We start from the raw sequence: 15,650 nt of genomic DNA on the forward strand, positions 1-15,650 counted from the left end.
AGCAGTGCTGGCCTTTAGACATTGCATCCCTTCCTAATGGCACCTTTTCCCCTTCAGTTCCACAGCAACCCCACTGAAGGACTGGAAGGCCAGTATTATTGATCTCCATTGCTCCAATCCCGTTCAAAGAAGGTGTCCAGGAGCTTGTCCCTTCTTTTAAAAATTAATTCCCTTTTATATTGATTTGTTATATTATTTTATACTTTAAGGTATTGTATTTTTATTTAATTTCATCATTTTATCAAGTATAATTTTTCACATAGTGAAATGTAGACTTTAAGTGTACAGTTCTGTTTTAACAAATGCATGTCTGTGTACTCCATTATTACCCCTATCAGGACAATAGAACATTTCCATCATCCCGCAAAGATTCCTTAGGCCCCTTCCCAGGCAATCACTGCCTTCAACCCAAAGGAAACCACTAATCTGACTTCTATTACCATTAGTTTCACCTGTTCCAAAATTTTATATAGTAAGTTAGTAAATATAGTAATATTTACTATCGCTAGTAATACTAATATTACTACATTAGTAAATATAGTAATCCAGAATATATTCTTTGGAGTGTGGTTTTTTTTTCATTCAGCATAATATTTTTGAGCTTCATTAAGTTTGCTGAGTGATATTCCATTGAACACATACTTCGATTTATTTGTCTATTTCCTGCTGATGGGCCTTTGGAAGCGTCTACTTTCTGACTATTATGAGTAAAATTGCTATGAACATTATAAGTCTTTTGTAAACTTATTTTTTTTATTTATATTAGTTAAATGCATAGGAGTAGCATTACTGGGTCATATGGTATATATACGTCTAAATTTCTGAGAAACTACTAAACTGTTTTCCAAAAGAGTTATACAAGTATGATCATTCCAACTGCTCCATACACTAATATTTGGTGTACTTAGTGTTTTAATTCTATAATTTTATGCATTTTCATGGGTGTGTAGTAGTATGTTGTGGTTTTAATTTATATTTTCCTGATAACTAATAATGCCAAGCACTTTTTTATGTGCTTATGTCTTTGTTAAATGTTTGTTCTAGTTAAGTCATCTGATATTCTTTATTACTCTTAATTCTTTATTATTGTTATGTAAATACTTTATTCTAGATACATCTTTAGTTACATGTATATATATGTGAGTGACAGTTTCTCCCAATTTGTGATCTGCCTATTTAGTTTCTTAGGGGTATATTTTGATAAAGAGCAGCTTTAAAATTTTGATGAAATCTGATTTAACATTTTTTTCCTTTGATGATTAGTGCTTTCTACATTGTATCTAAAAAAAAAAGCTTTGCCGCTCTAAGTTTGCAAAAATATCTCCTATGTTTCCTTCCAGAATTTTTATGATTTAAGCTTCTAGATTTAGGTTACTGGTTCATTGGAAATTAATTTTTATTTGGTGTGAGTTAGGGATCCATATTCTCTTTTTTTTCCTATAAGGTTACTCAGTTGTTTCAGAAACATTCATGGAAAATTGAAAATTACTTTCCTCCACTTATTGAATTCCTTAGGAACCTTTGTTGAAAATCAATAGACCATATCAATGTGGGTTATTTCTGAAATGTCTATTCTGTCCCATTGATCTGTGTACTCAATCTCTATGGCAATGTCCCGCTACCTTAGCTACTCTGGTTTTATAGTAAGCTCTTTATGGATTGGTGTGGGAAGAGCTCCAAAATAGGTTGTTGAATGAAAAAAAAATATGCACATCAATGTGTATGGCAATTTACTCTTTGTCTAAAAAAGAGGGAACATAGCATATAGTTATGTTTGTTTGACTAGGCAATAAAAACCTTGGAAGGATTTTTTCGGGCACTGAAGTTTTTTTTAATATCTGATTTATTTATTCAGCAAATTCTATTGAGTGTCTGTTATGTGTCAAGCAATGTTCTAGGCCCTGCAAATGCAGATGTGAACAACATTGATATAGATGTTTCTTAAGCTTGTGCTGTATAATTTTAGTTGAGGAAAAATGTAATAAATGATAAACAAAATAGGTGTTTACAGAATGTAACAAACAAAATAGGTATTTATAGGATGTGGCAAGTGCCTATGAGTGCTTATGAGATAAGACCCGAATATCAGGATGGATCTTGAGATGGGAAGACTTGGGTGAAGAACTTTCTAGGCAGAAGAAACTGCAAAGGAGAAGGCCCTAAAGGTGGAAATGGCTGAGAAGAAACAGAAAAGAAGGCAGGTGGTTAGAGCAGGATGAGAGTGGTCCTAGATGAACTCGTGGAGGTAGGGAAGGGCCAGATCAAGCAGAAGCTTATAGAAAATGATGAGGAATTTGGATTTAATTTGGAATGCAGTGGAAATTTCTGGAGGTTATAAATTACTAAATGTGAATTATCTGATCTAATTTTATTTTTAATTTGTACTTTCTTGAGGGAAAGAACAGTATAAGTAGAGGTTGGCAGTGAGATAGGTTGAAAGCCAGGAATTTATAGTATGTAAGCCAAGAATGGAAAGTGTTTGAAGGAGAGACTATTCTGTTGTTTCAACTGAGGGCAGAGAATTGTCCATTGGATTTAACAACATGGAAGTCCTTTTGGAGCTGATGTGAGACATTTCTATGGATTGGTGGGCACAGAAGGCAGACTGCAATATATTGAACAGAGAATAGACTTTCTATATTTTGCATACCCCTTCCCCTCACATATATACCCATGTAAAGAAGTGGAGATAGGAGATAGAAATTTTAAACAGATCTTTCAAGAGTTCTATAAAGGGAATAAAAACAAATGGCATAGATGTTATAGGGAGATGTATATATCCAGGTGGAATCTGTGTGTCAATTAATTTAGAAAATACATATTAAAAATCCCACATAAGGGGCAGTGCAACGGTGGCTCAGCGGCAGAATCCTTACCTGCCATGCCGGAGACCTAGGTTCGATTTCCAGTACCTGCCCATGCAAAAAAAAAAATCCCACATATGGAAGATGGCATTATAGAAAGGTGTTCTTCATTTTCTTCTGACTAAAACCCTATGAATGAGTCCAAGGAGAATCTGTTCTATAGAAAATCTTACAGTACTGGAATTAATATTACAACTAGTGTTGCAAGTTTCCACTAAAATTTTTCATCTGACTTCTAGGTAGATTTGTGGGGTGTTATATATTTCACCAGCCCTACTAGATTGTCCACATATGAGGACAGCATCTCATGTTCCTTTATCTAAGCCACATCAGCTGTGCTAACTCTCCTGGACTGGTTAGGCTTTATTGGTAATGCTGCCATTACAAAAACAAGAAACTCTGATCATCAGTTCTTCACTAATAGGTCATCAAGTGAGTGTTTCAAAGTTTAATGCTATTGACTATCAACAGGATTTATAGAATATCACCAAGATAACATTTTCTATTTATTAAATATATGGCTATAATTTAAAGTGTGATTTTTTTTTTTCACCTATTACTTAGGGAATAGGTGATTTTTTTTTTTCACCTATTAGTTAGGGAAAATAATGATCTGTGAATTAAATTTACCATTCAACTCTTATTTTCTATTTATCACCCCTCTAGGTGACTGGGTTTGGTACAGAAAATAATATTTTTGCATAATACTTCATCTTCTACAGCAGGTTCCACCTTCTCAAGCTAAGTTGGGATGTAAAGCTTGTTTCACAATTATCCAGAGCTTTCCAAATTGCTGCATTCTGCTGCCTCCATTTAAGCCTTCTGCTGATATGCAAGCATTGCATTTAACTATTATGGAAAGTTATAGGGAATTTTTTTCCTGACCTCGGACATTCTGTTTTCTTTTCTCTTCCACCTTTGATGCATGCATGTTCCCCCAGTCTTGTGCATCTCTAGATGCGGCTTCAGTTCTTGTCCCTTTCTTCTGCAGCCACCAGTGCAGTCACAACTCCAGCTGTAATCAGCAAATGGCCCTGCTGCTAAAAGCTATTAGTGTCAATGCTGTTAATGACTGATCTGATTGAATGTACTGATTTAAGAGGTAGTCTTATTCCTTGTCTCTCTCTAGGCTTTGTTGTTAAATGAGAGCCCTACTCTGTTTCCTCCTCTCGCATAGGAGTATTAACCACTCACCACCACACTCCATATAGCAGAACATTGGATTAAAATAATGGGAAGCTTAAAACATATCACCTTCTTTTAGTTATGAAGTCACGCACCCTAAAGAAATTTGGCACCTCTGATTTTGGCCCAAAGGCAGTTAGATAACACCGCCATTTCCTCTGCAGTTATAAATATTATTTTCTTCAGGGGAGAGAGGATGAGAGGGACACTTTTAGATTTCTTTTAGGAACTAAACACATTAGAAGTAGCCTACAAAAATCAATACCAATTACTTGTAAGCAAGGGCTGAAAAATCATTGAAGCTACAGAGTGTGCACATAGGTGAAGGGCTTAAGACAAAGAAAATACTGGCATGGCTAAAAACCGTCACAAAATAGGAGAGGTAGCAAAGTTCTCTTCCACTTATTTTATGCCGGTATTAATTGGTAAATTTCATTAATTGTTACAATTAAAAAGAAAATAAATACGGCAGCCAGTGACTGAATATAAGAAAGATCTTTTACTGATTCCCTGGTGTGACTGAGGGTTTGTGTAGTTTTCCTAGTTAACATCACCGTATTTAGAGAAGGTGTGTGGGGATGGCTTATCTACATGGAGCATCAAACCCTTCATTCAATACCCAGGCATTCTGCTTGCCAATGTTGTGTGTTCAGTGTCTCCAGACTCTGTTTAGCAGAAATTCATTTTGCGGGACTTGGTAAAGCCTGTAGAGATTCAATTGCACCGTCTCTCCTCTATTCAGAACACTAAATAATACCTTTCAAACTCCAGGAATTCTTAAGGCTGTGCTTCAGATTAAACTATCATAGAGAGTAAAATTTCTTCCTTTCTCATAGTCTCCCTAAAGATCAAAGCAGGCCACTTATCTGTAAGACATAGGCGCAGAAACCCATTCTCTTCCCTTGCCATGATGGTAAAGTCCCGAGAAACTAGTAAGCCTCACAAACTCCTTCAAATCCATGACTCATGTGTATGGGTACGACAGGGGAAGGAGGAGGGTGGTGATGATTCTATAGAATTTTCTCATAATTTCCAACCCTACTTAACTGAATAAATGAGGCATCATAGAGGTGATGCCTATAATTTAATCTCATGTTAAAAGGAAAGAGTATAGGTCTGTGTATCTCATCAATGCAAATACCACAAGAGGTAATTATGCATCTTTCTGGGCCATTATTTTCTTGGTCTTCAGTTTTGTTGTTTCAAATCATAGAATGATCTGTTTCTAATCCTTGAAAGATTTGTCTCAAAACCCAGTATCATCAGCAAAAACCTGTTTTGCCAACTTCCTTCTGTTTATTGTTGTTGTTGTTGTTTTTTAATAGCAAAACCTCTAATTAATATTTAGAAAATAGGAGAAGCTGGCCATACAATGCCAGAAAGAACAGCTGTGGATTATTACTTGGGTGGGGGTAAGGGGGGTGGGTGTGCACCAGAAACAAGGGAAGTGGGTTACATGGTAATGGACATCTGGTACTTTCTGTAAAGGAAAAGGCAAATAGGGAGAAGGACATTTTACTTATGGTGAGTTCACAGAATATAAGTCTTCAGAAGTTAAGGGAAAGAAAATTGGGGAGTATGTTCAAAGTAGTGGTAAATTCACTTGCTGCAGGTTGTACTGAAGGTAAAATATAGCTTGAATCTGGTCTATTTTCTAAACCTGATATTCATGAAGTTTTTATTTTTTAAAAAGCATTTAAAATATTGGGATTCAATAGTTATATTTACTTTTGTCCTTTCAAACACAAAAAATTATTGTTTCTATTTCATCTGTCTAACTGTTAAAAGAAAATCGAAAGAGGGAAACAACATATACATATTTGTCTCTATGGGTTTATGTAGTTTATAGACATACTTAGCAATGTTTTTGAGCAGCTTTCAGTAGCATTACATTGGCTTTTAATGGAATATTGACCCAACAATTTATTAAGACAATTCCTCCACCTCCACTCAGAGCTGGTGTGTCTCACATTATAATTGTATCTAGCACTTTACTTCACAACTTAAATTAATATAGTTGGTAGAATTGAAGAAAGTTTACATTAAAGCTATGAATAGAATTATTAACTATTGTAAAACACTGTTTTAAGAGAAGCTGGAGTTATTGATATTCAGGAAGATAGCTCTGAAGTGTGATAATAAGAGCCTTTAATAAAATCTAAAATAAGCGACATAAAGGGTTATAAGATTTTTGTTGGGGAACAGCAAGCAATATAAGTTGTTCACATACTATGTGCAAACACAGGTTTAATATCTTTCACAAGATATTTATAATTCAGTTGGAAGGAAAACATATACATATACAAAAAATTAAGACAAGAGATGGCAGCCACTGGATAAGTGGTGGAGGTGGTGAGTGTTCTGAAAGTTTTCTGGAGATGATGATATCGAACTGGGATGAAAAGCAAAAGGAAAAGTTCTAGAAAAGATGAACTATTTACATGGAAGCTTGAAGTGGCCAATTTAATTTATGTTGGTGGTTTTTGTAGGGGAGTAGTAGGAGGTAAGGTAGAAGAAGAAGCTTGAGGCCAGACTATGGAAAGTATTTCATCTCAAGTTAAAAACGGTGGGCATTCTCCTCCAAGCCAGGTATCGGAAAGCTACAAATTGTTATCATTTGAAATACAGTATCAGGAGCTCCATAAAGAACAGCATGGTGGTCATGGACAGGATGGATTTAGAAGAAGTCAGTAATCAGAAAGAATTAATTGGGCATTTGACAGAGCATCCCAATAAAAATAGTGAAGGCATTGCAAAAGAAAATCAAGCGATCTCATTTAACAAAGATTCAAAATTTGTAAAGTGAAACCATAATCCTATAATATATCCAGTTTTTAGGACTCCATAATTCTGATTCTATAGTTGGAGTAATTCCAGAACTCTGTGCCCTATTTGACATTAGTTTGGCTTAAAGATTTGCTCAAGTCTAAATCAGTCCATTTGCTTATGACCAAGAATTTCCTCTTACTTTACTATCTAATAGTGCCTGGAAAATGGAAATTAAAAAGCTATAGCACATTCTCAAATTTGATGCATAGAGGCTGTCTCATACAGACATTTTAAATTCAAATGTGATGATCCTAAAGCAGCTACTTGGTGTTTGAATCCAAGATTTTCTTCTTATTATTTTTATTTTTTCAAAATTAGCAAGGATACTTCAAACCCTGATAAAGCACTGAGCTCCTTCAAAAGAGAACCCTGGGATGAATGAAAATTGCTTGGAATTTTTTTGAAGTAAAAAAAAAAAATACATGTGTGTGTGTGTGTGTGTGTGTGTGTGTGTGTGTGTGTGTGTATGAAAGGGGTAAGTGTAACATACCCATTTCAGATATGAAGATGTGTTTCCTAGGTACAGCACTGGGTGCGCAATGTGTCCTTGGGCCTTGCCTGCTGTTACCCATTTCTTACCAAGTCACATTTACAGCAGGGCCAACCGAGTCACATTTGCTGCAGGGCCAGGCCGCTGAAGCTCAGGGTTAATACAGGCTCTAGGGACCAGAACAACTTGTTTCAAACCCAAACTGCCTTGTTTCTTAGATGTGTACGTTTGGGCATTTCAAGTAATATTATCTAAGCTTCAATCTCCCAACCTGTAAAAGAGCTTCATGGAATTATAAGGAATTGCAGATTACTGTGTTTTTCCATTTTTATGCCATTCACACATTTTAAATTTTAATTGAGATTATTCTTACAATCAGTAGCATGTCATTTTTTTTGGAAGTGGCAGATAAAATGATGGTGCATCGTACAATAAATGGCTTCTTAATTTGATGAGGTGCATGAAGACAGTGACGGCAAAGTGCTTATCACAACATCTGGTATGTAATAAGAAAAAAGCAAATCATTTTGGCATGATGGCCAATGCTATTGTAGTTGGTACGCTTGCTACATCAAACAAGGAAAGCATCCCTTTTCCCATAAATGTTTATTGGTGCTTCCAGCTCAGATTAAAGATATCCAGAGCATATTTTGTGAAAGAGTAATTGAAGTGTTAAATATCCTAGTTTCCTTAATCATCTAAAGTAGCTTGGAGCTTCTATCATATTTTAATGTAAAAATAATGCCTGCACCTTTCATGTGGGAGACCCGGTTTCGATTCCTGGAGCATCCACCCCCCCAAAAAAAAAGAATAATAATAATAATGCCTGTATAAGACTACATAATATGTCTTTGGAATACTTAGCAATTTCAATGGGCTTGCGATATCCTACTAAATAATGTTGGTCCATGAGTACTGGTGATATAACCAGCACTCTGCTAGGCACAGTCATTATTTTTTTTTTCCATATGACTTCAATATGATTTAATTTCATATTATAAACCTTCAATATTGGCACCATATGGCAAGTTCCCATTTCCCCTAAAATAATTTTCTGAGGTTTCAGTCCGTTCGAGTGACTGTACTCTTTATGCTGAATTTTTTCTCAGGGTTTCTTCAGGACATCAGGACGTACTAGACACTTTTCAGGTGGACCTCTACCAACTGGATATGAAATTGAATCAGCTAGAGCAAGAACAGATGGGGTTCAGCAACGGATGGAAAAATCGTGTTTAGAATATGCAGAATCACTCTGGCAAAATCAATCATGCCATAGGAGTTAAAGAAAATGAACTGAAGTAGACAATTGGGTTTCTGGGAAATTAATATGTACGCATACTTTAGAATTAGTCTTGATTAAGTGTCAATAAGATAGATGAGCTAATGATGCTGAATTAAGAGTCTTAAAATCTCATGTTTGCCAATGATAAGAGTAGCTCTCTTTATTGGGGGCTTACTATGTGCCAGGCACTTGATGCACGTATCTCATTCAATCCTTGCAAAAACCCTGTGAGGCAGGCATTTTTCCCATTTTACAAAGTGTTAATTGGTAAAGGCCGAATGACTTTAGGTAATGGAGCCAGGAATTGCACTTGTCTGTTTGACTGCAAAGCCTGTACAAATCATTACCACTATACTATACCACCTTCCAGGACTAAACCAGTTTGTATATTAGAAAAATTAGAAGAATAAATGGTTAATTTTCAGGAGTACTGAGGTGCGTTCAGCAATAGCAATTAGAATGTGCCTACGTTGGAGTGACTCCTCTGGGCAGTTGGCCTGAATCCTTGAGGGAAATACAGAATAGCTATGGGAGCCAAATGGCTCAGGGTTATGAGGGTCACAGGGGCCACATGCAGAGATCGGGTGGATCACTTGGAGTCCCTGCAGGAGTTTTACATCTGCTTTCCTCTTAAAAATTGGACCAGAATGCTAGAGCCATGCTGATCCAGTAGTGGATCTCCATAGCAGTCATGGATCAGGAGATTCCCAGGTTCCCATTTTAATAAAAACACATAACAAATAATCTCATTTCCCCATGGGACATTCAACAAATATATGAATCTGAGGTCATGGGTGACTAGGAAGAGCCGCTTGCTTCAGAGTGGCTATAAGTAAGGGAAAATCATTTCAGCCCAAATATCTGCCCCACTTTAACTTCGGTCGGTTTCATGAGGCTTTTACTATGGACAGTCAGGTGTAGCAAGGAGCAGAGACATGGGAGATATTTGAAAGTTTTGTTAGGCTCACAGGTCCTAGAGATAGATAGTCACGACACACCTTGCAAGGCCACCTGGGGGGGAAATGACAGACAGATGAGGCTCAACCAAGGAAATGGGGAGCTGCAAGAGAGCCTGTGGACCTGGGATTAAGCCTTTTAAATAAAGCATTATGGGGATGGGGCTTTAGTGGTTGGTCAGTCAGATACATGATTGGGGAGTATTTATCTGAACTTGGCAACCTCTGAAAACTGAGCTCCAGGCTAGTGGGGAATGAAATCTTGGGGTACATTATCTGACAGGGGCAGCTTGGTGATTCACTATCAGGAAAGAACATTAGTAACCCATGGCTGTATGAGAAAAAGACCCAAGATGAATGAAGCATCATTGACCGAGCGTGGGCTCTTAGTTTTGTTTCTCTTATTACAGGGACAGGAGAGCAAATTAAAGCAAGAAGCATCATTAATGAATTATCTACTATTTGCCAGGCACATGGCAGATCATATATCATTCTATTGGTTGGAGGGAAGAAAAGATAAGTCTAAGCAACTTATGGAACCCACCTGCCAGGCACCATACTCTTAATGTATTATTTCATTTTGTAATATTCTCTGATATAAGCAAGTTCTTGTTGACTTCCAGGCTGTTTTCTGCTCAGCCAAATGTTCATGAAGCAGAGACTGATTATTCATAAGCAAAGCATAAGCCCATTTTCTGAGGAATATAGCAGAGATGGTGAGAGTATTCCTTTTAAGGAAGTCAATTTCTTCTCTGCCTTATTTCCCTCAAGCAAGACTAGATTCTACTATTTCCATTGCCATAGTTTTACTACTTAGCCATAAATTTTACTGAAACCTCTGAGCCTTCCAGGAGAATAGAAATATTCTTATTAAATATGAAAATGACTTATCTCTTCAGATGCAACTATGTATGGTGATATGAGAGCAATAAATGCTATTGCGTACAAGCATGAATTAAAACTATGTGTGTTGTACATTACAGACATTAAATTAATAATAGCAAATTATCAGTAATTAACTGATTGATTTAAAATAGCATTATGTGCACATAAAGCATAGGTTTCAGGTTAAGGAAAAATAGGATTTTAATAATTTGCCATTAAGCATATTCTAAGATATGAAAAACAATTATATATCATGAACTATACCATGAAAACATACACAATCTTACTAAAGAAACAGAACTTAAAGTAAAATTTAATTGATGGTCTGACATACATTTTTCAAATTGTAATATTTCTGAAATTGGGAGCATCTTAGATTTGATGATATTTTATAATCACTTTCAGCCAAGTGCAGCTGTGACATGGTTGGCATTGTCTGCATGCATGTAAACATCAAGCCTACAGAATGCATGTCAGCATCTTGCAAGGAAATATCAGAGAAAAAAAAATCCCTAAGAACCAATTGTCTGGAAAGATGGTAGGAGAGGTATTTGATACTTTTAGGAATATATAGGAACAAGAATAAACAAAGAGCCTAACTAACTATGTCACTGCAAAGTTGGCCAGTACCAAAGCATTTTAGTTCTAGTAAATTTATGTAAGAAGTGCTATATAACCTTCTTTTTGAGGGCATAGAAATGGATATTTAGAAACGTTATATAAAAAATATGAACATCGGGCGGGCCGCGGTGGCTCAGCGGGCAAGAGTGCTTGCCTGCTATGCCGGAGGACCTCGGTTCGATTCCCGGCCCCAGCCCATGTAAAAAACAAACAAACAAACAAAATATAATAAAAAAAACAAGAAAATGTTTAAAGATGTTTCCCTTTCTTCCTCCCTTCCTTCCTTCTATCCTTCCTTCTCTGTCTTTCCTTCCCTTCCTCCCTCTCTTTAAAAAAAAAAAAAAAAAAAAAATATGAACATTAATGAAAGTCAAAAACTGATTCAGAAGAGTCATACTCTAAGTGGAAAGATGTTTTAGGAATACCATAACCAATTTATTTTGCTTATATTTACTTTCTTACTTATATACAAGCAGGATAGATGTTTAAAAAGTCTTTGTTTAATCAAGTCTAAAAGAACTGTTTCAATAAGTATAAAATTTTGAAGTTGCAGAATGTATCAAGTCAGTTTATTTGATAGTATTTTTATTTTTTCATAAAATAATTACAACTGCTGACACCTTAGATAAAATGAAATGTGACATATAAAAGAATGCAACATTAGGAAATGGTTTATAAATCCAAAGAGGTATGATACAACAGAACTAGCGAGAGCCTGGAATATGATGATAAGGACTCAGGGCTTGTTTCTGTAATTAAGTAGCTGAGTGACCTTGAGCAAATCACTTCATCTCTATGGACTTCATCTGTAAAATAAGGAAATTTGCAAGATGATCTCTGGGGATTGGAGAAAATTTACATAAGGAGACAAGCTACAGCAGTCAGAAAAATAGAAACTACTCTAGATATCCCAAGGAGGAAGAGCTTTAATGTAGGGCATTAGATGCTTATAAAAATGATGTAAAGGCTGGGATATAAGAGGTCAAGGAAAGCCACTGCAATCTCTTAGCTTCTCTACTGGCAGCCAAGAAATTAAGCATTACTATTTCTACCAGTCATGAAACTTCCACCAGTATAAAACAGCTGCCTGCAATATTGAGGTGACTGATCCATAGCAGAACTTCCAGAAGCCACTACAAAACATTTTATGTCCCAAGTCCATCACATCTGCAGGCCATTAGCTTCTTTTCTGCCTTCCAAATCTCACACAAGAGCTTCTCATTTGCAGACTCTAAAATGGAACTCTGTTGGCAAGAGTTTCTGGGAAATGTAGTTCTAGCCCATTGCTATTAGATAGAGCCTAAAAGGAGGTGGGAATAGTGCTAGATGACAACAGACAAGCATCTGACTCACCGGGTAGGGAGATAGGAGACTGTGATGACAAGCTGAGCAAGAAGTAAGGGACTGCATGAAGACACTTTCAGAAGTCATGGAGAAGAAGGTCTGAATCTGAAAGATGCTTCAAAGGAAGAATTGAATGATTGAATGTGGGTTACTTTTTCTTTTCATACTCACAAGTCATTATGATCTATAAATCAAGTCTCTTTAGCTCTTCTACTATCATCTTTTTTTCCCCTTACTTTCCTGTAACTGGGAACAATGCATTTGCCCTCTCATAGTGCAAGAATAATGATTTGCTGGCAGAAGCTCCATGAATCAACCTTTACACTGAACTTGTTATATTGTTTGGGAACCCAGCTAAATTTTTCCATAACTGCTTCTAAAGTGATTTCCATTTAGAGCTAGGTGGAGCGAATTTCTGCTGCTGGCTAAATCTTTTTTTGTTTTTTTGTTTTTTCTTTTTCTACTGAACAGAATCTCATAAAAAGGACTATTGCTCTTTTGTACTTTTCTGTGATGCGTTTTTTTTGTTAGGGTCTGTGAGAGAAGCCATCTAAAAATACATTTAGTATTGTAAAAATAACCTCGTAATTCTACCAGAATTCAACTTTTTAATAGCTATCTTTCTTCTCTCTTTATGTCTCCTTTTCAATTATTTCCTTCCCTTTGCTACACTGCCAGATTAATGTTTCTGGATCTTTCATAGACATCTATGGCAACTGAAGGGATCCATCTCCAACCTTTGAAATTCTCATTAAGTCCAAGCAGAGTTCAGTGACTGCATGAATTCAAACCCCAGATATAAGCAGAGAGAATCACTTTCAACAGAAAATCTAACATTACCAGTTGTTGAAAATCTATTTTTAAATAACATATAAAAATAATGGGCATCCTTCATATCCTACTTTGTGTCTGTATCTATGCTGGTTTGAAATGATGTATTTCAACCATGAAATACATCATGTTTTAATCTAACTAGAAAAGCCATGTTTTAATCTAAATCCCATTTCAGAAGACCAGAGCCCAAAAAGTAAGCACAGACTGGAAAGAGTAAGCAGAGTTGTAAACAGTCGTGAAGTTGTAGGTGCATAGAGTAAATGTTTAGATGTGTAATAGAGAGATAAGTCCAGTGACTGGGATTCTAGGTAAGGGAGAGAGAGATTTGACACACAGAGACAGGGAAGAAGGCCATGGGAAGATGGACACAGAGATGGAAGTTATGCTGTAACAAGCCAGGGAATGTCAGGATCCATTAGAAACTGGAAGAATCAAGAAAAAGTCTCCCCTAGAGCCTTCAGAGTGAGTACAGCCCTGCCAATGCCTTGTTTTCAAACTTCTGACCTTTAAAAATAAGAGGGGATACGCTTTTGTTGTTGTAAACCAAGTTCATAGTAATTTATTTTAGCAGTCCCAATATTGGATAAGGAATGACTATACACATTCAGACCTTTCTAAATATTTTTAACCTAAAGACTTTAAATTAAACATTACCTAAAAGGCCCTGCCCAACCAGCCAGCCCCTTTCCTTTGTTCCAGTGTTTCAGCCATACTATCTTCTCTCAGTTCCTAGTAGACTTTCCTTCTTCTTCATAACAATTATCACTGTTTGCAATTCTACATGTATGATGCTATTGAGATTATTTTCTATTTTTCTGACTAGACTGTAAGCTCCATGAGGGCAGGGACAGAGCTTTTTGCTCATTATTATATTCTAGTGATGATAAAGTACCTAGCATGTAGCAAGCACTCAATAAATATTTGGTGAATAAATGCATAGTAATATTTAGCCTTGGATGGGGCTAACTATGGTCCATTATTCACACTTAAAGCTATCCTATATTCAGCATTTAAATGAAACTGAAGGAATATCAGTCCCTCATCATAATTCCTAAATTATATTAGTAATGTCTTAATCCTTTTCCCTGTTAATTTCTAAATAGGTACAAATATTTTTCTGATCCAAGGAAAGTATTTAAGTAAACAAAGATCAAAGGGTTCAAACCAGTTATAATCATTTCATATTCATATATAGACCAGTCTGCCTGCATCTTCTTTATTCCTTTAGACACCCATTATAATCCAAAGACAGGGTGCTTCCCCTAAGTATTCTTAAGTCAATGAGGAAAGAAGAAGTTAGGAATAGTAACTATGATAAGAGTTGTGGCTCTAAAGCCAATGACTGGAGTCCTTATAAGAGAAAGGAGAGAGAGATTTGACCCACAGGGACACAGAGAAGAAGGCTGTGTGGGGTACCATGAGAAACCAGAAGCAGAAACTGAAGTCATGCTACCACAGGAGTTATGAAGGTGGGATGTACAGGATAGTAGTAAAGGATAGAAGAGTTAAATTAAAATCAGATCAGGTATTATTAAAGAAATATTCTTAGAGCCCATAACATTTGAGATAAGTCTTATATGAAGAGTAGGTGAAAATAGACATAAAGGTTGGACTAGGGCAAAGTTTCTCAACCTCGTTATTTCTGATGGATGATTCTGATGGGTAGGACTGCCCTGTGCATTTTAGGATGTTATTTCAGGGGCACAAATCTACCCCTAATTGGGAACTACTGGTCTAGAGAAAAGGAAGGAGCCTTTGTAAATATAGAGAGTATCTTAGTGACTAAGCATTTCCATATAGCTCCAGTGAAGAGTGCTTTGAGGTCAAGTGAATGGAGGGTGAAAGGGTAACACATGGAGCAGATTACAAAGTGTTTTGTGAATTAAGCTAAGGATTTGAAACCGCATCCTAAAAGCCAGTGTGAGGATTTGAAAAATTTTAAGTAGAGGAGGCACATGAGCTCCATTGTGTTTTAGAAAAATCATTTTGGTAACAGTAAGAAGGCTGAATTATATGGAGATCAGACTGAAAGCAGTAATCCAGAGAGAAGCAATGAGGACTTGAACAAAAGTAGTGGCTGGAGGAAGGAAAGGAAAGTGAAGATAGAAGAGGCTTTAAAGAGATTAAATCTCTATGACTGTTCAGGATGACTTCTAGGTTCTTAGTATGAATGATCAGAAGATAGAATCATAAATATTCTCCAATATCCAGCTGGACATTAAACTCCATGACTTTATGAGAAAAACTATCTGAGGCTTAAACTTGGAAAAATTACTTGTAAAAATTTTTAAGTGTGATCTAGATGCATTCATCAAGTAATAAATAGAAATAGCACTACCTAAGGCATGAAATTCAATTAC

General features: G+C 36.2%; 1 protein-coding gene across 1 annotated transcript in view; it reads left to right on the forward strand.

Annotated features, from left to right (window-relative positions):
- The window catches only part of CNTNAP2 (contactin associated protein 2), a 1,376,829-nt gene that overhangs the window by 816,587 nt on the left and 544,592 nt on the right, over positions 1-15,650 (forward strand). The gene's annotated exons all lie outside the window — the stretch shown is intronic.

Source organism: Tamandua tetradactyla, chromosome 1 (genome assembly GCF_023851605.1).
Source record: "Tamandua tetradactyla isolate mTamTet1 chromosome 1, mTamTet1.pri, whole genome shotgun sequence".
NCBI classification, from domain to species: Eukaryota; Metazoa; Chordata; class Mammalia; order Pilosa; family Myrmecophagidae; genus Tamandua; species Tamandua tetradactyla.